The following is a 24,581-nucleotide window of genomic DNA, read 5'->3' as shown; positions in this document are numbered from 1 at the left end:
TGCTGGCATATTGGGTGTAGCACCTTAACAGCATCATCGTTTAAAATTTTAAATAGTTCAGCTGGAATATCATCACTTCCACTGGCCTTGTTATTAGCAATGCTTTCTAAGGCCCATTTGACTTCACTCTCCAAGATGTCTGGCTCAAGGTCACCAACCACACTACCTGGGGTGTATGAGACCTCCATATCTTTCTGGTATAATTCCTCTGTGTATTCTTGCCACCTCTTCTTGATGTCTTCTGCTTCTGTTAGGTCCTTACCACTTTTGTCCTTGATTATGGTAATCTTTGTACGAAATGTTCCTTTCATATCTCCAATTTTCTTGAACAGATCTCTGGTTTTCCCCATTCTATTGTTTTCCTCTATTTCTTTGCATTGCTCATTTAAGAAGACCCTCTTGTCTCTCCTTGCTGTTTTTTGGAAATCTGCATTCAGTTTCCTGTATCTTTCCCTATCTCCCTTGCATTTTGCTTGCCTCCTCTCCTCCGCTATTTGTAAGGCCTCGTTGGATAGCCATTTTGCTTTCTTGCATTTCCTTTTCCTTGGGATGGTTTTCGTTGCTGCCTCCTGTATAATGTTACGAGCCTCCATCCATAGTTCTTCAGGCACTCTGTTCACCAAATCTAAATCCTTAAACCTGTTCCTCACTTCCACTGTGTATTCATAAGGGATTTGATTCAGATTGTATCTTACTGGCCCAGTGGTTTTTCCTACTTTCTTCAGTTTAAGCTGGAATTTTGCTATAAGAAGCTGATGATCTGAGTTACAGTCAGCTCCAGGTCTTGTTTTTGCTGACTATTACTACTACTACTATTACTACTATTCAGCCCATCTGTCTGTGTTTCCCCAGCCACTGTGGGTAGCTTACAGCATGTCTAAAAACATGGGGGAAAGTCAAGCATCAAAAACCTCCCGATACAGGGCTACCTTCAGATGTCTTTTAAAAGTTGTGTAATTCTTTATCTTCTTGACATCTGAAGGGAGCGTGTTGCACAGGGCAGGCGCTACTGCCCAGAAGGCCCTCTGCCTGGTTCCCTGTAACTTCGCTTCTCGCAGTGAGGGAACCAGCAGAAGACCCTTGGAGCTGGACCTCATTATATGAACAACTGTATAACTCCCATTGTTAGAACTGCACAATAAAGGAACAATGAAGAAAAAGAAAGACTCACAAGGTCATATTGCAAACCTCAACACCTCCTCATTTTTGCTTGTGAGAAGGGTGAAGTGTTCAGATAAAGCAGGGGTCAGCAAACTTTTTCAGCAGGGGGCCGGTCCACTGTCCCTCAGACCTTGTGGGGGGCTGGACTATATTTTGAAAAATAAAATAAAAAATGAACAAATTCCTATGCCCCACACATAACCCAGAGATGCATTTTAAATAAAAGGACACATTCTCCTCATATAAAAAGACCAGGCAGGCCCCACAAATAACCCAGAGATGCATATTAAATAAAAGGACACATTCTACTCATGTAAAAACATGCTGATTCCCGGACTGTCCGTGGGCCGGATTTAGAAGGCGATTGGGCCGCATCCGGGCCCCGGGCCTTAGTTTGGGGGCCCCTGAGATAAAGTGTTATCTCTGGTGACAGCAGAAACAAAAGGGGTGTTTAGTAGCATAATCAGGAAGGCCTCAGCTCCTAGCTACACATCTTGCATGATGAGAGAAGATTGCACAGCAAAGAGTGGGCAGTGCCAGAGCATCTCAAAATAACGGGGGTGAGAGGCAGTGACACAAGTGTGTGTAAAAAACTTCACTGTAAGATAGAATATCTAATTATTCCCACAAATAACAGACACAGGGGGAAACCATAGAGTGCTATGGGACAACTTAAAGCTCTAGTGAGGGTGGAAAGCCTCCCTCCACCTTTGCAATTGGACTTGAGACATACCTAACGTTACATCCAACAGGAAGAGTCCTTTGGACACAAAAGGGGCACAGGGCAGTGTTTTTGGTAGGGAGGGGTGCATGTGTGAGGACAGAGTTAACCCCTACCTCTCTTTCTGTGACACAAACACACAAATAGGGCAAATGCCTCCCTCATAATGCAGCTGAATAATGGAAGACCTTTTTTGAAGTCTACTTCCAATGAAGGCTCTTGGTGGCCCCATTTTCACACATATACCCCATTTGGCAACCCCATGGCTCCTGCTTCTTCTGGGATTTGGAGAAGGTTGGGCTTTTCCATAATCCCAAAAGTCATTAGGACGTAAGGCAAATAAGAACTACTAAAAGCATAGGAAACCCAACGTACGGGTTCCACCAAAACCCAAAACTGCACAAGCTTTCCCACTATTTTCATGTAAATGTTGAATAGCATGGGAGACACAGAACAGACCTCTGACAGACCACGGCGGACAAAGGCCAACATATGGAACATGAGTCACCCAGAGCCACCTCCTGGGTTCGCCCCTCCAGGAAGGAATGGAGCCACTATAACACAGGGCCCCCATTTCCATCCCTGCAATGCAGCCCAGAAGGAGACCATGGCTGATGGTCGCGAAAGCCACCAGAAGTCCAGCAGAACAAACAGGGACACCCTCCCCCTGTCCAGTTCCCAGCGTAAGTCATCCACCAAGGTGACTAAAGCTATCATAGAGTTCAAAGGGACCCCAAGGGCCATCTAGTTGAACCCCCTGCCATGCACAAACATGCATGACAGTTAGGCACCCAGCTATCTTTGTCCCATAACCAGGCCTGGGACCAGATGGAATAATCCTTCCCCAGGCCTGTTGTGGTGTTGGATGTATGTGATAAGGCGACACTCAACTCCCTCCAACCAACACCACCTCATTCCTCCAGTGACCATGAGAGGGCGACCTTTCCATTACACAGGTAGAATCCATGGAAACACATCAAAGAGGGCAACATTTGGAACACCACCACCCCTGCAAATCCCTCTGGGTCCTTTAGCCTCCTGGTAGCAGAACTGCCTGAACTGCTGGCTCTTACTTATGAGTAAGCATGTATCGGATGGGGTTACATCGCCGTGCTTCCCAAAGCAATGAGATCAGTTTGCAGATCTTACGGAAATGAACTCCACACCTTTATAAATGCACGGGGAGAAGTGCATTCACACATACAAGGGTTCACAAAGCCCCCCAACCCCCTGCATGTAACTGCAGGTGATGCAATAGGAACCCTTTTGCTTCTTTTTAAATATTCTCTATTGAAGATTATTTAAAAGTACATAAATATATATAAAAAACTAGCTGGCCCTGCCATGCGTTGCTGTGGCTAATCCCTCCCCCAAAGCTTAAAAAGCCAGAGATATGAACATAAATCAGGGCGGATGAAAAGAAAATCAATCGATCAAGCAGGGAGCCCAGGGAGTATTGCAACCTGGTCTGCCAGGAATCGGCCTCCTTGGCGCCTAAAACTGAGCGGAGGGTCAAATTTGGAAAGGCGGCGGGAAGTTGGGAAAAGTCGTTTCCCTCAGAGCCACCTTCCCTCAGAGGCTCCTCCTCTCTTGTCCCACAGAGACACAACGGGGACCCCCTTGTGAGGGGAGCAGAAAGGAGCAGAGTAGTGGGTAGGGGGCAGGGAAGACCCACCCCACATAGTCGGTCACGTGACACGACACTCGCACACACAGCATTTGAAGGACAGATCCCCTTTCACTTTGGGGGGCGAACCCCACAAATATTTTATAGGGGGGGACGGGGACAGAGGCTTCGGCCCCTAGGATTTGGCTCCTATGAGCAGCCCCATTTCCCCAAGGGCTGACGGGGTCCCCTTTGCAACACCCCTGCGAGGTAGGCTCTGTTGTCACCCTTTTTCTGGGGGAGGGTTCCTTATGGGGGGCGCAGCTGAGGGGTCTCCCATTGAGGGCTTGGCAGGCAGAAGGAGACCCCTCTCTCTGCTCGTCTCCGGCGGGAGAGAAGGGCGAGGGGGGAGAGGAAAGGAAGCGCCCCTTCTGTCTCAGGCAGCCCCATGTCTCTTCCCACCCCCAGAGCACCTTGCAAGGGAGGGACGCCCCCCTGGCTTCCGTGGATCAGCTCCTCCCCCCTCCTGATCCAAAGTGGGAGGGGCAGCCCTTCCCTACTTCTCCAGACCTCCGTTTGTAGATTGACAATTAAGTCCTCCTTCTCTCCCCCCAAACCCAGATCACCCCCAGATTTGATGCACCTCCCGCAGCCATCTCCACCCTCTTCTGTGGGAAAGGGAGGCCACGTCCCCACTGAGCCCCGAGAGCAGGAGGCCAAAGGCGGCGCTGTCCCGTCCTCTTCCCATCGCAACACAGGGAGAGGCTGCTCTGCGGACGTAGCTCTACGGGCAAGGGCATCCCAATAGGAACCGGAAGTGTCGCTGCTAAATGTGCCGGAAGTTTCCAGTCCGGAAGGGGAGCCAGAAGGGAAGTTTCGGTGACCGGGGGAGGGGCGTCAGTGGAGACCCCCCCCCAAAAAAAGCCCTTTCTATTGCGCATAAGGAAAGCGGAATAATCTGGAGCCAGGAGGCGGAGAAGCAGAGAGGACCAAGAGGTAAAAAGGGAGAGAGGGAGAATAGAGGGTTAGCAACATGCGCCCCCCTCCCTCTCTCCGCAATCCTGAGCTTCTCCTTTCCTGTTGGGGGGGGGGCTTCCACATCTGCTCCCCCTTGAGCCCCCATCGCCTGTGCGTTTCATTCCTTGCCTTGGACACTTCCTCATCTGTCTCTTTTCCTGGGATGAGAAGCGGATGCAGAAGCAGAAAAATCCACTTGACCCCGGGGGGGGGGCAGAGATTATTTTCCGGAGGGGAGGGATCTCCTGGCTGGGAAGCCCCTCCCCCACGTCCTCCCCCCCCCCACTCGCTGAGCTGGAGTTTTTGTTTTGTTTTTTTGTTTTAAAGAGGGTGTTTTGATGAAGCCATTTCTGAGCCCAAGGCACCTCCCTCCACTTTCGCCTCTTCTCCATCTCAGCCTTTCCTTGGGATCCAGGAGCCTGGAGGTACAATGTTGGGGGAGGGGGAAGAGCCAAGGTAACACCCCCCCCCCATGGACACCCTCCTCTCCCTTGTGGTTTGTCTGCTTAGATGTGGGCTCCTTGGGGCAGAGTCCTTGGCACAGACGGAGAAAGAGGGAGGGAAGGGGGGCAGCCCCTTGAGCGCAGAAGCAGAAGCAGGAAGGGAGAAGGAGGGGCGGTCTCAGTGCCCTGGACTTTGCAAGGGTTAAAAGGAGCAGAGCTGGATTCCTAGAGAGGACAGGAAGTGAAGGGGGAGGGGGCAAGGTCCTCCATTGCTGAATTCCCTCCCTCCCACATCTCTGCCTGCAAAGCCCAGAGGAGGCTGCTTTCTTCTCCCCTCCTGGAATCCGGTGAGCCATAGAATCATAGAGTTGGAAGAGACCACAAGGGCCATCCAGTCCAACCCCCTGCCAAACAAGTCTCCCATCTCTCTCTTCCCCCTGAGGGTGCTATGGGGAAAAGGGGGTCCCAGGGGTGCAGAGAGGGTGCATGGGGGTCCCTGTTCAGATCATGCTTTGGGGGGGGAGACCCCCAAGTCAGGGAGCAGAGGGTCCTCCCTTGTCCTCTCTGCCAAGCCAGGGAGGGGGCAAGTTCGCAGGCGGTCTGCAGCTCTGTTCTTCCTTGGCATCCAAATGCTGCCTTCCTTTTTGGGGAAGGGGCTTTGGGTCAAGGAAAACTGTGCATGCAAATAAACCCCCTTCAGATGGAGGGATAAGTCACATTTGTGAACAGAGGCTGCAGCCAGATGGAAACATTTGCACATGGGAGGAGCAGAGGGAAAATGTCCTTCTGCATCTGCAGCAGCAAAAACCCGACCACTTCCTCTCTCCCAGATGCAACAAAACATGTCTCTCCCCTATTCAGGCTAAAAAAGTAGAGGAACTGATGTGAAAGCAGATTTTAGATCTATCCTCAGGAAATGCTAAAGCAAGGATAAAAGACTCCGTCTCCCAACATTCTGGAGGGATTATCAGTCATTGGGTGTCTTGTACTACTAACAGAGGACATGGCACTCATAAGATCATTTTTGACTGACTGTCATAAAATTCTTACCAGCCTGATAGGTACTTGTAAAAGCTTTTGGGGAAAAATATAGCAGAGAGTCTGTGGGGTTTGATTAACAAGAAATGGAAATTGGTGCTGTCTCAAAATAAGCTAGTTCTATCAAGCTCCCCTAAGCTCCCCTCTGGAGTTCTTATGTTTTTATGTTTTGTTTTGTTTTTCCTTTGGGTGGGTTTTAATCAGCCGAGGTTAATTGCAAATTTTCTGGATTCCAAAATACATTTGAGCATAGATCACAAACTTGCAAAAGTCAACTTACATCAGAGGAAAATGATAGCATCCTTTCTCTGTGGTAACTTTCCCCCCTTCCAGCGGCTGAGTCTTTCCTTGTTTTGCTAGTCTTTCATTATTATTATTTTGCCTTGTCCACATGTGATTTTTATATTCATATACAATCTTTTCAACAGAAGACTTACATCCAAAATTAACCAGAATAGAAGCAAGAACATGACTTGCATATTTTCCTTTGTACCAAATTATTCTGAAATCTCGTTTTTTCATTTCTTAATGTTAGTATCCTTCTTTTAACTCCTTGTTCTTGACCTCTTAAATCACATTTATATCTTTAACAGATTTCCAGATGTTGCCCTTTACCCCCCTCCCCTCGACCCGTTAACTTTCCTTCACCCATCTGCGATCTGCGATCTTCTCTACATGTTATTTCTCGTTGTGTTAACTAACGTTTGTATTTCTTATTCCATATATGTTATAATATCATCTTATATTCTTCTGCGCTTTGAACTCTAATCCCAATTCTTTCCATATATTCCTTTACACAGTTCCACTCTTTGTAGATTTTTTTGGTTAGAACAGCCTCTAAATGTTGTCGTTAATTTTGCCATTTCAGCAAATTCACAAATTTTACAAGCTCACCTCTGGAGCTTTTAAAGGGTCTACATGCCCGGTGTTCTTAAGAACACAACAGATTTAGGACATGCGGAAGATCTATACTTTGACAACTTCCATGCCAGGGTGGGGGCCACATTTTGAGACAGGAGATTTGTGAAGAAGGTGTATAAGCACAGGGAATATCGAAGAAGGAGGGGTGTATTAGTCTCAAGGTTATTTAAAAATGTGGCATCACCAGCTCCTCTGCTTCCATGTACAGATTTGGTCCCCATGCAACCCCAGACAGAGGCAAATATGGCCACAACATCTGCCTGGCTTGCAATGAGAGAGCTCAAAGAGCGTCAACAGGGCTCTCCATACAAAGCACCTAGCATGGGGGCACCTACACGTAATAGCTACTCTGCTATTTCCTGCCCATGCTCTGGGGTTGCAGTTTTCAGGCTTGGGGACAGGATGGTGACTGGGTTTTGCACCAAGTTCTGTCAATTATCCCCACTGAGTTCAATGGGATCTACTCTCAGGTAGACCATGCCAGCCTTACAAAGTGGGGTGAGGAGCATACAGAGGAAATTGGAATCACTGGAGATGTGGGGCTTCTGTTGGAATGAGGCTGCCCCGTTTGTGCTTCTCCAGGGGCAAGGGAATATCTAGGGCAGGAGAATCCCTGCACGGCCTCTGAGGCTCCCTTTGCTTCTTCCTCTCTCCCAGGACCCTCCAGCTTGTTTAGGCTCCTTGACTCCTTAGGAAGGATGAAAGAGACTGATCCTGCAAACCTAGCAAGGATGGAAGGTGGAAGGTGGACGGTTGACCTGGTGAGGTTGTCTCCTGCATCCCTTCTCACAACCTCCAAGCGTTCCCTCCCAGGGACCTCCGAGAGATCTGGTGAGTCCCAGGGGAGTGGAGATGGGGACATGGAGGGATGGAGACAGAGAGCTATTGGGGCTTGCACAGTTTGGGGGTGGGGGGAGGCAGGCAGGCAGGCGGATGGAGATGGAGAAGGGGAGCACCTTTTCGGGCTCCTCCAACTGCCTGCCTGCCTTCGCCTTTGTCATTTGCAGGCAATTTGAGCTAGGAATACAGCACAACTTCCCAGCCACCGCGATGTATTGGCAGCACAAATTGTCTAAATCCAGTACTGTGATCTGAATGCCCTACCAATGTTAGACAACTTACCGATCGATCGCACAGCACTAGAAGCCACGATTCTTTAAATTACCTGATCCTAATTTCTTTTTTCTCATATAATTTTTATTCATTTTTAAACAACATAAGCACAAAAAAGAACAACATAGAAAAATAATTAAAAAGGAAAAAAGATATAAAAACATAATATCATTTTAAATCTTATTTCTTAACATTGTAGACTTCCTCGCATCTCCCTCCTTGAGCTCAATTTTATAGCTAATTCATGCAGTTTTCTTATATCTCCAACAATATCTCCATATCTCTTAACTCATACATCATACCTTATTTCCTAAACATTAACATTGCATAAATCCTTATCACTTATACTCAAAACCTAATTCTAATAAAATTCTAACAAACTTATTCTCTAACTTTAATTTCTCTCCAAAGCCAATATTTCATACCCAAAAATATCCATACAAACAATTTCTATTTGTTCTATTTATAATCAAACATTTAAAACTAGTTCATTCCCCCCTCCCTTGGAATCAGTGTCTCCAGAAATTTCCGCCAGCTCCTTAGAACATTCCAGATTCAGACCATCTTTGTCCGTCCTGAGAAATCTTAAATTACCCTCCTTCACCCCACTCCTACTCTGACCCAATCCAACCCTTGCTCTACCCTCTTCCTCACCTGTTGCTTTCCCAATTCTTTAACTGTACTCCCATTCTTTCCATTTTTACTTCCCCAATTAACTCCTCTTCCCTTTTTTATACTCATCACATTCTGTCCCCAACATGCATCCTGCCCCCCCCCCCACTGGACAGGCAGCATTCCATGCTGGTTCTTCTTTAAGAGACTTTTGGATCAAGCACAGATCCTGTTCCCCCCTCCCACTGGCGAAACAGTGATCCCTTCCTCTTCTTCTTCCTTGGATTTTTCAAAGTTCAAGTCTGATAATTTGAGGTTCAAGTCTATTGATTCAGCTATCTTCTCCTTTAGGGTTGGTGCTTTTCCATTAGGCTTGCACATCTCATCTTTAAGTTCTAAATTTCCCCCCAAAATTAAATCCTAAAGTAAAATTTCAGTATCTTCAAAGTCTTCAAAATCCAATGCCTTTTCCTCCATCATGCTGGTCTTCTAAAATTCCATGGGCATAACAGAGCAGGAAATGGTGCTGTTTCACCTTTCCAAGCTTTAAAATACACAGTCACGTCCAAACTGGTTCCAACTTCCATTATTTTTTATCTTCTTCATATTTTAAAATCTTAAATTCAACACTGAGCAGCCTTTAAGTAATTTTTTAACCTGAGTTATAGCCTCTTTTCAGTATTAATAGCTCTCAGCCTCCAGCAGACAAGCAAATTCCTTTCTATTGTGACATCATAATGGCGACTAGCTGATCCTTCCTTTGACCCGACTCCAACTTCCAGGGGGGGCTTCCCCTTGTCAAAAACAGTATTTTGCAGGGATCTATTTACAGTTCAGCTTTCCCTTTTACCCTGCCTTAGGGAAAGCCTTTAGACTCAATTTTTAGGCGATTTGAAGCTTGCTGTCAGTTCACGGCTTCGGACAAGGTAACTGCGTCTTGAAGCACTCAGCGGGAGAGATCGACTTCCCTTTTAAATCTACTCCCGTGGCCAATTTTTACAGTTCCGATTTTTACATCTTTCTTTTACTCACAGTGTCCAATTCGTTCAAATCTTCTTTTTGAAGGAAAAATCTGCCGCTTGCAGACTGTCGGCTCAGAGCTTCGCTCTGTGGAGGTAGCGGTGTGCTCAAAATGGCTCCCGCGACTTCCACTCCCCTGGCTCTTGGGGCTCCAAAAGAGCTTACCGCGCAGTAGAGGTTTCGGGGCACTGCTGAGCTCTCACAACCCCAGAACACTCGATCTGGGGGTCCTCTTTGGGTCCGCGTCGTTCTCGCGGGTCCCCCCCTCCCACGCTGCCAGGAACCTCAGAGCTCAAGGTTTCCTCACCGCTCAGCTTGCGCAGTAGACCGGAAGTGACCTGATCCTAATTTCAGGATTGACTGCAGATGCGGCCTCCGTGTGATGCCATTTTCTTTTCATTTTGGAATAACTTTTTATTGCTTTTAAAAACAAGGATCATAGGACTAATAGGTGATACAAATATATAAACTCAGTCTTCTCATGTCATTTGTATATTGTATGTTAATATTCTGTTGTAAGCCGCCCAGAGTGGCTGGGGAAACCCAGCCAGATGGGCAGGGTATAAATAAATAAATAAATAATAAGTTAATAAGAGCCCATATAGTCCTTAAGTGGGTTCCCTATCAGTAGGAGAAAATAACAGAGGCTAGGAGGGAAGTGTGTAAGCCCTCATATAGTCTTTTGAAATTGTGCACCCTGTAACCCAAGACCTGTCAATAATTCGGCCGTCCCGGGGGCCAGTTGTCAGACTGGTCCCACAGGCCAAATATGCGATTGCTCTCACAAACGTGATGAACAACACACAAGTCAGTAAATAAGGCTAAACTGCTTTATTTACATATAAACAAACTGGGAGCTCTACATCATGGCTCCCTCTCTCTGGCATCACAGCCAGTAAAGAGAAAGAACAAAGGAACAACAGTCCCATGTAAACATCCTGTCTACGTCACTTCCACTCTGTGGGAATGAAAACACATAGTCATATGATACACAATAACCCTATGACTGCAGACGGGGAATGAATCCTAACAAACTCCCCCGATTTATACCCTGTGCTGCAGTTCACCTTTGGAACTACCTGCAACTGGATTTGGCATTGGCCATACCATATTGCACTTCTGATAAGTCATGGCGTCATAGCTCTTTGACTATCAGGAAATTGCACAGTTGGCTTTGTTGGTACACACGCCAATTTGGACATGGTCCAACTTCCTTCTCCAAGGAAAAAATGGTCTTTACCCATACAGCCTTTGGGCATGGTTCACTGTCTCTTGAGGACAAACTCTGTACCCTTCTCTGGACTCTGGGTTTTGAGACCTGTGGTGAGCTACTTACAACAGTTTAATCCAAACATCTGTGTTAGCAAACTCTTCAGCATACACATACCCTTGTGTGTCAAGCCGCCTACAAACAGCGCCATCTTTTAGCAACTGTGCTAGCAAACTCTTGCACTATGGCAGTGGAAACTCTTTTGAGCACATCTGCTGTTTATAACAGCGAAAAACTTACTATGTAAGTCTGCAGCAATGGGGTTGTCTAGGAAAACATCTAGAATTCCCTCCCACGCTGCACTGCACTCAATAAACAAATCGGTATGAGGCTTTAGTACTTTGTACATGCCTCAATACCACAGGAAGAAATTATGCTCCCTGTTTTGTGACTTTCCCAACCCACATGTCAGATGCAAACATTGGCAAACTGGCTTTTTCCGGGTCTGTCACTGTCCCTATCCAGGGAAAATCTTGCAAACTGTGTTTACTGAGCATTGTGCTCTGTGTGTGTGTGACTTTGGAACCTACATGTCAGACCCTGCCACTGGTACTAGACTTTTTCCGGGTACACTTCGTCACTGACAACACCAACATCACTCCCATCTTGCGACGTTCTGAACACTGGTACTTTGACCATTTTGGTGACAGACATATCAGCATCTGGGAAGTCTTCATGCTTACGACCTGCATGGAAAAATATGGTTAACAGACAATACATTACATGTTACTGTAACCTTTCCACCATCCCCATGTGTACATAATAACACAACATGGTAAAGAACAAGCTACTTTTGCACTTCAGGCTGAGCTTTAGTTCCTTTGGATAGCTTGTGTTCTGAGAACAGAACAATCACGCTGCGTAACCTGGAAACCCATTCAGCACGCTGCGCTTGGACCTGGAATGAGAAAAACATGTTAAACAACAAATGCTTTTCAGTCCCATGGTCTCTCTGGTGCAATGCACTCAGCAAAAGGAGATTGCTTCTAGCAAAAAGTCCCCTTTGTGAAGCTTCTGCTTCTCTGCTGCTTTTGGTCTTCTTGACACGATTGCAGCTAATGTCCAAAAGTCTTTGCCTCTGGACTCAGACCAAACATCACAGGACAAAAGTTCCAACTGCTTCTTCCAGAGCAGTGCCACCTGCTGGTTGCAGTGGTCATTGAGATGACGTCACAGTCTTCTTCCGTTCTGGAAAGTTTTCTTCAGAACAGGAAAACAGTGCCTCCCACATCACGTGGGGTGTCGGAGAGATCAAATCGCAGCCCTCCGAACTCCTCTCGGCATCCTAGAAAGCTTGGCACCATCTTGGAATGTCTGTGTGTTGCAGATGAAATTTCCTGCAGAACACATACTGTGTGGCTGTTGGCATCTCATGGCTCAGCAACCAAACTGCTTTTGCAGCCTTTTTCTTGCTCCCCCTCACTCCCAGACAATAAGGGAATGGATCAGAAGAATCCGGTCTTCTTAGAAGGTCAAGCCTGCTACTTTACGCAGCGTTGGGGCAGAATCCGCTCCCTCCCCCGATTTAGCTTGTTAATCAAACAGCAACAGTCTTGCCAGCATGAAAACCGGCTTTCGCTGCGCAGGCATCAGGACAGGCTGCTCTCTGGCAAATCTTGCCACTTCAAATTGCTGTTCTCTCCCTTGGAAAACAGCGGCAAGTTGCACCCAGCTCCCCCATTTCAAAAACTCAGGGAAAGGGTGTCTTCTTCCATTTCCCTCCTTGCAAATTTTGGGGGAAAGGATCAATTCCTGTGCATCTCTCTTAGAGATTATTTGCAGCAGGAACAATTAAGCAGTCGTAAATCTTGCTGCCTCTCTGTGCACTGCCATCTCGGCAGCTGGCACATAAATCAGTCTGGTACTCACAGCGTCTCTTCAGCTGAATCTTTGCAGTAGGAAATTGGCATAGCTTAGCTCAGTCCTCCATACTCAGGAACGCTGGAACTCAGGCTGTTGGTCCAGTAATCAGCAACAGGAGAAAAAAAAAACTGCGCCTGGAATCCATCACGACAGAAGTTCGATGATCTTCAGCCAGAACTCTGCTACCACTGTCAATAATTCGGCTGTCCCGGGGGCCAGTTGTCAGACTGGTCCCACAGGCCAAATATGTGATTGCTCTCACAAACGTGATGAACAACACACAAGTCAGTAAATAAGGCTAAACTGCTTTTTTGTTGTTGTTGTTTAGTCGTTTAGTCGTGTCCGACTCTTCGTGACCCCATGGACCAGAGCACGCCAGGCACTCCTGTCTTGCACTGCCTCCCGCAGTTTGGTCAAACTCATGTTCGTAGCTTCGAGAACACTGTCCAACCATCTTGTCCTCTGTCGTCCCCTTCTCCTAGTGCCCTCAATCTTTCCCAACATCAGGGTCTTTTCCAAGGATTCTTCTCTTCTCATGAGGTGGCCAAAGTATTGGAGCCTCAGCTTCACGATCTGTCCTTCCAGGGAGCACTCAGGGCTGATTTCCTTAAGAATGGATAGGTTTGATCTTCTTGCAGTCCATGGGACTCTCAAGAGTCTCCTCCAGCACCATAATTCAAAAGCATCAATTCTTCGGCGATCAGCCTTCTTTATGGTCCAACTCTCACTTCCATACATCACTACTGGGAAAACCATAGCTTTAACTATACGGACCTTTGTCGGCAAGGTAATAAACTGGGAGCTCTACATCATGGCCCCCTCTCTCTGGCATCACAGCCAGTAAAGAGAAAGAACTAAGGAACAACAGTCCCATGTAAACATCCTGTCTACGTCACTTCCACTCTGTGGGAATGAAAACACATACAGTCATATGATACACAATAACCCTATGACTGCAGACGGGGAATGAATCCTAACAAGACCACCCCCAAAATATTATACAGAAGGAGACTGACTACAGCAGGAATACATCACAGGAGGCGGTATACAGCAGAAAGCCTGTCTGCAAGGATACCTGTTAATGGTCACTAATTGCATTACCTGGGCAGCCTGGCGATTCTTTTGTGATTAGATCCAAGAACATTTTCCTACCTGAGCACTCCTTCAGCTGACCGCAAGCACCAAGCCTTGTCACTCCTTCTCTGACAGGCCCATATCACAGTCCCTAAAAAAGACTCAGGCCTGGATCTCCCAAAATGGTCAGTATGAACCTCCTGAGGCCCAACGAACTGTGCAGGTGGTTAATAAACATATAGAGGTTGAATGAGCAAAAATACGGCCTGGGGTGGAGAATTAGTATGGAGAGGATGAAATATGTCATTAGAAACTATGAACCAGACAAGTAGAAGGCATGTTCATGGACATTTCTTAATTGCAGGGGGTTGGACATGGGAGAATGTATGAGATGTTTAAAAAGGAGAATAAGCTAATTGAACTTTCTGTGTTTCATATTCCTTTGTTCTCTTCCTTGAAACCCAAACAGGACTTTATTTTCCACGTGCTCCAAAGCACGCAGTGGATAAGACATTTCAGGGTATGGAGTGTGGAAAAAACTTCACTGGTAGCAGAACACTTAGAAACCATCAATGGACTCACACGGGAGAGAAACCATTTAAATGCATGGAGTGTGGAAAGAGCTTCAGTCAGACTAGTGACTTTAGAAACCATCAACGGATTCACACTGGGGAGAAACCATTTAAATGTATAGAGTGTGGAAAGACCTTCAGTCAGAATGCAGGACTTAAAAAACATCAACACATTCACACTGGGGAGAAACCATTTAAATGTATAGAGTGCAAAAAGAGCTTAAGTGACAGTGGAGCGCTTAGAATTAATCAACGGGTTCACACAGGGGAGAGACCATATAAATGTATGGAGTGCAAAAAGAGCTTCAGTAGAAATGGAACACTTAGAATTCATCAACGGACTCACACAGGGGAGAAACCATATAAATGTATGGAGTGTGGAAAAAGCTTCAGACGGTGTACAGAGCTTGATATACATCAAAGGACCCACACAGGAGAGAAACCGTTTAAATGTATGGAGTGTGGAAAGAGCTTCAGACAGTCAGCACACTTACATATACATCAACGAACTCACACAGGGGAGAAACCACATAAATGCATGGAGTGTGGAAAGAGTTTCACTGAGATTGGAAAACTTAGAATTCATCAACGCACTCACACAGGAGAGAAACCATTTGAATGCATGGAGTGTGGAAAGAGCTTCTGTGTGAGTTCACACCTTCGTAAACATGAACAATCTCACAGAGGGGAAAGACCATTTAAATGCATTGAGTGTGGGAAGTGCTTCAGTGTGAGTTCACACCTTCGTTTACATGAACGAACTCACACAGCTGAAAAACCCTTTAAATGCATGGAGTGTGGAATGTGCTTCAGTCAGAGTTCAAACCTTAGGACACATCAACGGACTCACACAGGAAAGAAGCCATTCAAATGTATGGAGTGCGGAAAGAGCTTCCGTGAGAGTGGAACACTTAGAATACATCAACGGATTCACACAGGGGAGAAACCATTTAAATGTATGGAGTGTGGAAAGAGCTTCAGTCAAAGTGGAGATCTTAGAAGACATAAACGGACTCACACAGGGGAGAAACCATATAAATGTATAGAGTGCGGCAAGAGCTTCAGTGATAATGGAGATCTTAGAAAACATCAACGGATTCACACAGGGGAGAAACCATATAAATGTATGGAGTGCGAAATGAGCTTCAGTAGAAGTGGAACACTTAGAATTCATCAACGGATTCACACAGGAGTGAAACCATTTGAATGTATGGAGTGTGGAAAGAGCTTCAGTCAGAGTTCAGCCTTTAGGACACATAAATGGACTCACACAGGGGAGAAACCATATAAATGTATAGAGTGCGGCAAGAGCTTCAGTGACAGTGGAACACTTAGAAAACATCAACGGATTCACACAGGGGAGAAACCATATAAATGTATGGAGTGCGAAAAGAGCTTCAGTAATAGTGGAGCACTTAGAAAACATCAACGGATTCACACTGGGGAGAAACCATATAAATGTATGGAGTGCGAAAAGAGCTTCAGTGAGAGTGGAGCACTTAGAAAACATCAACGGATTCACACTGGGGAGAAACCTTTTAAATGCATGGAGTGTGGAAAGAGCTTCAGTCAGAGTGGAAACCTTAGAAAACATCAACAGACTCACACGGGAGAAACCATATAAATGTATAGAGTGCGGCAAGAGCTTCAGTGACAGTGGAACACTTAGAAAACATCAATGGATTCACACAGGAGAGAAACCATTTAAATGCATGGAGTGTGGAAAAACTTTCCTCATAATGGAGCTCTTTGAAAACATCAACAAATTCACAGGGGGAAAACCATTTAAATGCATGGATTGGAGGATGGGGGATTCCCAACCTGGCTTTATATTATGAGGCTAACCAACTGAGACATCTTGTGAGTTGGTTGGAGGGAGAACAGGGGGAAGGTTTGGGGAATATAGAGCTGGAGAACTTTGAAGTAGTAGGAGGGAAAATAAGATTATTCGATAGGAGGAAAAGGAAAAAGGAAGTAGACAAAATATAAACATTTACGAAGTCCATTCGGGTATGGGAGTGTTATACCTCAGTTCGGGTCCAAAACGCCAGGCAGCTGCGAAGGAAATAGACTCAGAGAGAAGTAGAGGATAAGAAAGTAAAAAAAGTTATTTATTACAAGTTTGCAATAAACAAACTGGTTTCCCAGCTAACTGGTACCAAATAGAGATTCTGTCCAGGCTTTTATACATTTGAACCAGGTCTTACATCATATCACAGCCAATCAGATTGCTTGGTATAGAACAAAGAACTCCCAATCAGAATGCTTAGACTCTTTCCTATGTCCATAGTTGAACAGCATTAGCTCATTCTGGATGAAGTCATTGTAATACCAAAAATGGAACATCCAAGATTACATCAGATAAACTTAATATGGAATGATCCGGGGGCTACAGTCCTTGAGTGAGTTGCCAAAGATTCACCCCATCCCAGATTCTAGCCATCTGCCATATAAGGAAAGACCTCTATCCTAGATTAGGTCATGCAGCATTCAGTAGCTAACGAATCTAGCCCCCCTTCCTTCTGTGTGAGCCTGCAGCCAGCAAAAAAAACTATCATGATGAGGCTAGATACTTTCACTTCTAACAGTTCACAGACAAGCATTGGCAAACATTGTTGTTGTCGTTTAGTCGTTTAGTCGTGTCCGACTCTTCGTGACCCCATGGACCATAGCACGCCAGGCACTCCTGTCTTGCACCGCCTCCCGCAGTTTGGTCAAACTCATGTTCGTAGCTTCGAGAACACTGTCCAACCATCTCGTCCTCTGTCGTCCCCTTCTCCTTGTGCCCTCCATCTTTCCCAACATCAGGGTCTTTTCCAGGGAGTCTTCTCTTCTCATGATGTGGCCAAAGTATTGGAGCCTCAGCTTCACAATCTGTCCTTCCAGTGAGCACTCAGGGCTGATTTCCTTCAGAATGGATAGGTTTGATCTTCTTGCAGTCCATGGGACTCTCAAGAGTCTCCTCCAGCACCATAATTCAAAAGCATCAATTCTTCGGCGATCAGCCTTCTTTATGGTCCAGCTCTCACTTCCATACATCACTACTGGGAAAACCATAGCTTTCATGGATCACTGCCTTGTCGTGGCGAAGGGGCTTAAATAACTTGGAAAAGTTATGTTTTGACCAAACGTGATCCACCTGGAGAAGGAATTGGCAAGCCACTCCAGTATCCCTGCCAAGAAAACTCCATGGACAAAGACAACAGGCATATAAAAGATATGACGCTGGAAGATGAGCCCCTCAGGTCGGAAGGCGTCCAACATGCTACTGGGGAAGAGCGGAGGACAAGTACAAGTAGATTCAGAGCTGATGAAGCGGCTGGGCCAAAGCCGAAAGGACGCTCAGTTGCGGATATGCCTGGAAGCGAAAGGAAAGTCCGATGCTGTAAAGAAAAATATTGCATAGGAACCTGGAATGTAAGAACCATAGAATCATAGAATCATAGAATCATAGAGTTGGAAGAGACCACAAGGGCCATCCAGTCCAACCCCCTGCCAAGCAGGAAAACCATGAATAATGGTAAGCTGGATGTGGTCAAAAATGAGATGGCAAGAATAAATATTGACATCCTGGGCATCAGTGAACTAAAATGGAAGGGAGTGGGCGATTTCAGTTCGGATGACTATCATATCTACTACTGTGGGCAAGAATCCCGTAGTTAAAATGGAGTGGCCCTCATAATCAACAAAAGAGTGGCAAAAGCTGTAATGGGATGCAATCTCAAAAATGACAGAATGATCTCGATACGAATCCAAGGCAGACCTTTTAACATCACAGTAATCCAAGTTTATGCACCAACTACCGGTGCTGAAGAAAGTGAAATTGACCAATTCTATGAAGACTTACAACACCTTCTAGAAATGACACCAAAGAAGGATGTTCTTCTCATTACAGGGGATTGGAATGCTAAAGTAGGGAATCAAGAGATAAAAGGAACAACTGGCAAGTTTGGCCTTGGAGTTCAAAATGAAGCAGGGCAAAGGCTAATAGAGTTCTGTCAAGAGAACAAGCTGGTCATCACAAACACTCTCTTCCAACAACACAAGAGACGACTCTACACATGGATATCACCAAATGGGCAGCATCGAAATCAGATTGATTATATTCTCTGCAGCCAAAGATGGAGAAGCTCTATACAGTCAGCAAAAACAAGACCTGGAGCTGACTGTAACTCAGATCATCAGCTTTTTATAGCAAAATTCCAGCTTAAACTGAAGAAAGTAGGAAAAACCACTGGGCCAGTAAGATACAATCTGAATCAAATCCCTTATGAATACACAGTGGAAGTGAGGAACAGGTTTAAGGATTTAGATTTGGTGGACAGAGTGCCTGAAGAACTATGGATGGAGGCTCGTAACATGATACAGGAGGCAGCAACGAAAACCATCCCAAGGAAAAGGAAATGCAAGAAAGCAAAATGGCTGTCCAACGAGGCCTTACAAATAGCGGAGGAGAGGAGGCAAGCAAAATGCAAGGGAGATAGGGAAAGATACAGGAAACTGAATGCAGATTTCCAATAAAATTGGAGACATGAAAGGAACATTTCGTACAAAGATTACCATAATCAAGGACAAAAGTGGTATGGACCTAACAGAAGCAGAAGACATCAAGAAGAGGTGGCAAGAATACACAGAGGAATTATACCAGAAAGATATGGAGGTCTCGTACACCCCAGGTAGTGTGGTTGCTGACCTTGAGCCAGACATCTTGGAGAGTGAAGTCAAATGGGCCTTAGAAAGCACTGCTAATAACAAGGCCAGTGGAAGTGATGATATTCCAGCTGAACTGTTTAAAATTTTAAAAGATGATGCTGTTAAGGTGCTACACCCAATATGCCAGCAAGTTTGGAAAACTCAGCAATGGCCAGAGGATTGGAGAAGATCAGTCTACATCCCAATTCCAAAGAAGGGCAGTGCCAAAGAATGCTCCAACTACCGCACAATTGCGCTCATTTCACACGCTAGCAAGGTTATGCTCAAAATTCTACAAGGCAGGCTTAGGCAGTATGTGGACCGAGAACTCCCAGAAGTGCAAGCTGGATTTCGAAAGGGCAGAGGAACCAGAGACCAAATAGCAAACATGCACTGGATTATGGAGAAAGCTAGAGAGTTCCAGAAAAACGTCTACTTCTGCTTCATTGACTATGCAAAAGCCTTTGACTGTGTCGACCACAGCAAACTATGGCAAGTTCTTAAAGAAATGGGAGTGCCTGATCACCTCATCTGTCTCCTGAGAAATCTCTATGTGGGACAAGAAGCTACAGTTAGAACTGGATATGGAACAACTGATTGGTTCAAAATTGGGAAAGGAGTACGACAAGGTTGTATATTGTCTGCCTGCTTATTTAACTTATATGCAGAATTCATCATGCGAAAGGCTGGACTAGATGAATCCCAAGACGGAATTAAGATTGCCGGAAGAAATATCAACAACCTCAAATATGCAGATGACACAACCTTGATGGCAGAATGTGAGGAGGAATTAAAGAACCTTTTATTGAGGGTGAAAGAGGAGAGCGCAAAATATGGTCTGAAGCTCGACATCAAAAAACCAAGATCATGGCCACTGGTCCCATCACCTCCTGGCAAATAGAAGGGGAAGAAATGGAGGCAGTGAGAGATTTTACTTTCTTGGGCTCCTTGATCACTGCAGATGGTGACAGCAGTCCCGAAATTAAAAGACGCCTGCTTCTTGGGAGAAAAGCAATGACAAACCTAGACAGCATCTTAAAAAGCAGAGACATCACCTTGCCTACAAAGGTCCGTATAGTTAAAGCTATGGCAAACATTAGGAGACAATATAATACATAAGGACACTTCATCAATGCATGGGGTATCAATAATTTAGAACAATTGGCAATATATCTTTCAATACAGCTTTCAATAGAAAGGCAATACATTTCTGAAAACTCCTTCGGCTGAAATGGTAAAAAGACATTTCTTGGAGAAAACCCTTTCTGCCACTTCCTATGGAGACTGTCACTTTCAAGGATGCATTCATCATTAGTTCTAGGCGTTCAGCCAGCTATAATAATAATAATAATAATAATAATAATAATAATAATAATAATAATAATTCATTTATTTATACCCCGCCAATCTGGCTGGGTTTCCCCAGCCACTCTGGGCGGCTTCCAACAGAAATATTAAAATACAGTAATTTCTTAAAGATTAAAAGCTTCCCTAAACAGGGCTGCCTTCAGATGTCCTCTAAAAGTCTGGTAGTTGTTTTTCTTTTTGACATCTGATGGGAGGGCGGGTGCCACTACCGAGAAGGCCCTCTGCCTGTTTCCCTGTAACTTGGCTTCTTGCAGCGAGGGAACCGCCAGAAGGCCCTCAGCACTGGACCTCAGTGATATGATATATGATGGGTCAGTTTGACATATCACTAATGACGAATCCAGGATATACATAACTTACCCAGATGTTCCTAAATATAAACATTCCTTAATGAGCATGTCGTAATGTAAACAATTTTTAATGAGCGCATTATTGCGACATCTCAGTGAGCGCAGCAGCGTTAGTAGGGCAAAGGGATTTTAGGATGTCTAGTGAGACACAGGCAAAATGACTAAAATGATTTTAGGCAAAAAGGACTTAATGCAAAATGCTCATTTCTTGAATCCATTTACCTGGGGCTTCTACCTACGTACATCAGGAGAAGTGGAGAAGTAAGCTTTTTCCTGACCTCTCTCCCCTTACCAAAATGTGGTACTATGATAAAATGGCCCCGTTACGGGAGCGTATACCGAAAGAGGTAGGGGATATATTAAATGAGATTTCAATTCAGGATATGGTGAAGAGTTGGGAAACAGAGGGTATGATGGAAGAAGAAAGTGGAATTTGGAATAAAATTAATTGGTTACAGAAAAAACACAAATTTCCTCCCTGTTGAAGGAAGAAGAAGTTAAAAAATGTGGTAAAAGAATCATTACACCCTTTGAAGAATTAGTGAAAGGATATAGGATAGATAAGGCCAAAATAGTTTCAAAATTGTATAAGGTGTTATTAAATATGGGGAAATCCCCAAAAGAACATTTGAAAGAATACTGGAAGTTAGATATACAGGAACAGATTTTGGATGAAGATTGGGAAAGAATCTTTCAGCAACCACCCTTTGTTTGACTTCGAGGATAATCCAAGAACAGGGGTTGAAGCTGGTACAAAAAATGGTATTATACACCAGTAAGGTTGTATCACATTACAACATCCGGAAGTAAGAATCGCTGGAAGGAATGTGGAGTGATGGGAACATACAGTCATATGTGGTGGGATTGTCTGTTAGTTAATAAGTATTTGGAACAGATTGGTACAGAAATATCGAGAATTGTGGGTAAAAGGGTGGATATATCTAAATTAATGGTTCTTATTAGAATCATAGAATCATAGAGTTGGAAGAGACCACGAGGGCCATCCAGTCCAACCCCCTGCCAAGCAGGAAACGCCATCAAAGCATTCTTGACATATGGCTGTCAAGCCTCCGCTTAAAGACCTCCAAAGGAGGAGACTCCACCACACTTCTTGGCAGCAAATTCCACTGTCGAACAGCTCTTACTGCCAGGAAGTTCCTCCTAATGTTTAGGTGGAAGCTTCTTTCTTCTGGTTTAAGTGTATTAAAAGAACTGGCAGAGGTGATTTCAGAACCACTGGCAATAATCTATGAGAATTCCTGGAGATCACTAAAAGTCAGCATGGGTTTCTGACAAATAAGTTATGTCAGACTAATCTGATCTCATTTTTTGACAGAATTGCAAGCCTGGTAGATGAAGGGAATGCTGTGGATATAGCCTATCTTGATTTCAGCAAGGCGTTTGACAAGGTGCCCCATGATATTCTTGTAAACAAGCTGGTAAAATGCGGGCTAGACAATGCTACCATTCAGTGGATTTGTAACTGGCTGGCTGACCGAACCCAAAGGGTGCTCATCAATGGCTCCTCTTCATCCTGGAGAGAAGTGACTAGTGGGGTGCCACAGGGTTCTGTCTTGGGCCCAGTCTTATTCAACATCTTCATCAATGACTTGGATGATGGGCTTGAGGGCATCCTGAGCAAGTTTGCAGATGACACCAAATTGGGAGGGGTGGCTAATACCCCAGAGGACAGAATCACACTTCAGAATGACCTTAACAGATTAAGTGTCACCACAGTTCAAGAAGGATACTGACAAGCTGGAACGTGTCCAGAGGAGGGCGACCAAAATGGTCAACGGCTTGGAAACGATGCCTTATGAGGAACGGCTTAGGGAGCTGGGTATGTTTAGCCTGGAGAAGAGAAGGTTAAGGGGTGATATGATAGCCATGTTCAAATATATTAAAGGATGTCATATAGAGGAGGATGTAGGCCTTTGACAAGGTGCCCCATGATATTCTTGTAAAGAAGCTGGTAAAATGTGGACTAGACAATGCTACCATTCAGTGGATTTGTAACTGGCTTACTGACCGAACCCAAAGGGTGCTCATCAATGGCTCCTCCTCATCCTGGAGAGTAGTGACTAGTGGGGTGCCACAGGGTTCTGTCTTGGGCCCAGTCTTGTTCAACATCTTTATCAATGACTTGGATGATGGGCTTGAGGGCATCCTGAGCAAGTTTGCAGATGACACCAAATTGGGAGAGGTGGCTAACACCCCAGAGGACAGGATCACACTTCAGAATGACCTTAACAGATTAGACAACTGGGCCAAAGCAAACAAGATGAATTTTAACAAGGAGAAATGTAAAGTACTACACTTGGGCAAAAAAAATGAAAGGCACAAATACAGGATGGGTGACACCTGGCTTGAGAGCAGTACATGTGAAAAGGATCTAGGAGTCTTGGTAGACCACAAACTTGACATGAGTCAGCAGTGTGATGCAGCAGCTAAAAAAGCCAATGCAATTCTGGGCTGCATCAATAGGAGTATAGCATCTAGATCAAGGGAAGTAATAGTACCACTGTATTCTGCTCTGGTCAGACCTCACCTGGAGTACTGTGTCCAGTTCTGGGCACCACAGTTCAAGAAGGATACTGATAAGCTGGAACGTGTCCAGAAGAGGGCAACCAAAATGGTCAAAGGCCTGGAAACGATGCCTTATGAGGAACGGCTTAGGGAGCTGGGTATGTTTAGCCTGGAGAAGAGAAGGTTAAGGGGTGATATGATAACCATGTTCAAATATATAAAAGGATGTCATATAGAGGAGGGAGAAAGGTTGTTTTCTGCTGCTCCAGAGAAGCGGACACGGAGCAACGGATTCAAACTACAAGAAAGAAAATTCCACCTAAACATTAGGAAGAACTTCCTGACAGTAAGAGCTGTTCGGCAGTGGAATTTGCTGCCAATGAGTGTGGTGGAGTCTCCTTCTTTGGAGGTCTTTAAGCAGAGGCTTGACAGCCATCTGTCAGGAATGCTTTGATGGTGTTTCCTGCTTGGCAGGGGGTTGGACTGGATGGCCCTTGTGGTCTCTTCCAACTCTATGATTCTATGAAAGGTTGTTTTCTGCTGCTCCAGAGAAGCTGAATGGTAGCATTGTCTAGCTAGCCCGTATTTTACCAGCTTCTTTACAAAAATATCATGGGGCACCATGTCAAAGGCCTTGCTGAAATCAAGATAGGCTACATCCACAGCGTTCGCTTCATCTACCAGACTTGTAATTCTGTCAAAAAATGAGATCAGATTAGCCTTGGTAGCACTGGGTTAAAAACAAAAGAGGAATGTAAATAGGTAAAATTGATGGTAATTGCAGCTAGACAGGTTATAGCGAGTAATTGGAAGAATGCAGAAGAGTTAGAGGTGAACAAATGGAGGGAAAAATTGAATAATATTTTAATTTTAGAATACCTAACTGTGAAGATGCGTAAAATAGGTCAATGAGAAAGAGGAGGATTGGTTTGAAAATATATTGAATTATTTGGGGAGATTTGAACAATTTGGGGTAATTAAAATGTTAAAAGTTAACCTTGTGGAATGTGGAGTTTAATACATATAGAATTGTACACATGGTTGGTTTGATTATGTTTTCATTGTTTATGTACATCCACTCTATAGGATGTGTGTGTTTGGTGTTGGTTCTTTAAATAAAAATTATTTTTTAAAAAAATTAAATGCATGGAGTGTGGAAAGAGCTTCAGTGGGTGTTCAAACTATTTTTCACATCGCTAGACTTCCATAGGAGA

The 24,581-nt window shown here is 44.9% G+C and overlaps 1 pseudogene; it reads left to right on the top strand.

Moving 5' to 3' along the window:
* The first annotated feature begins 4,295 nt into the window (after positions 1-4,295).
* LOC118079116 (oocyte zinc finger protein XlCOF6-like) lies at positions 4,296-24,294 on the top strand (annotated as a pseudogene).
* Positions 24,295-24,581: the final 287 nt, after the last annotated feature.

Source organism: Zootoca vivipara, chromosome 2 (assembly GCF_963506605.1).
Source record: "Zootoca vivipara chromosome 2, rZooViv1.1, whole genome shotgun sequence".
NCBI classification, from domain to species: domain Eukaryota; kingdom Metazoa; phylum Chordata; class Lepidosauria; order Squamata; family Lacertidae; genus Zootoca; species Zootoca vivipara.
The sequence above is the reverse complement of the archived record's forward strand: the minus strand, read 5'-3'. Positions and strand labels throughout refer to the sequence as shown.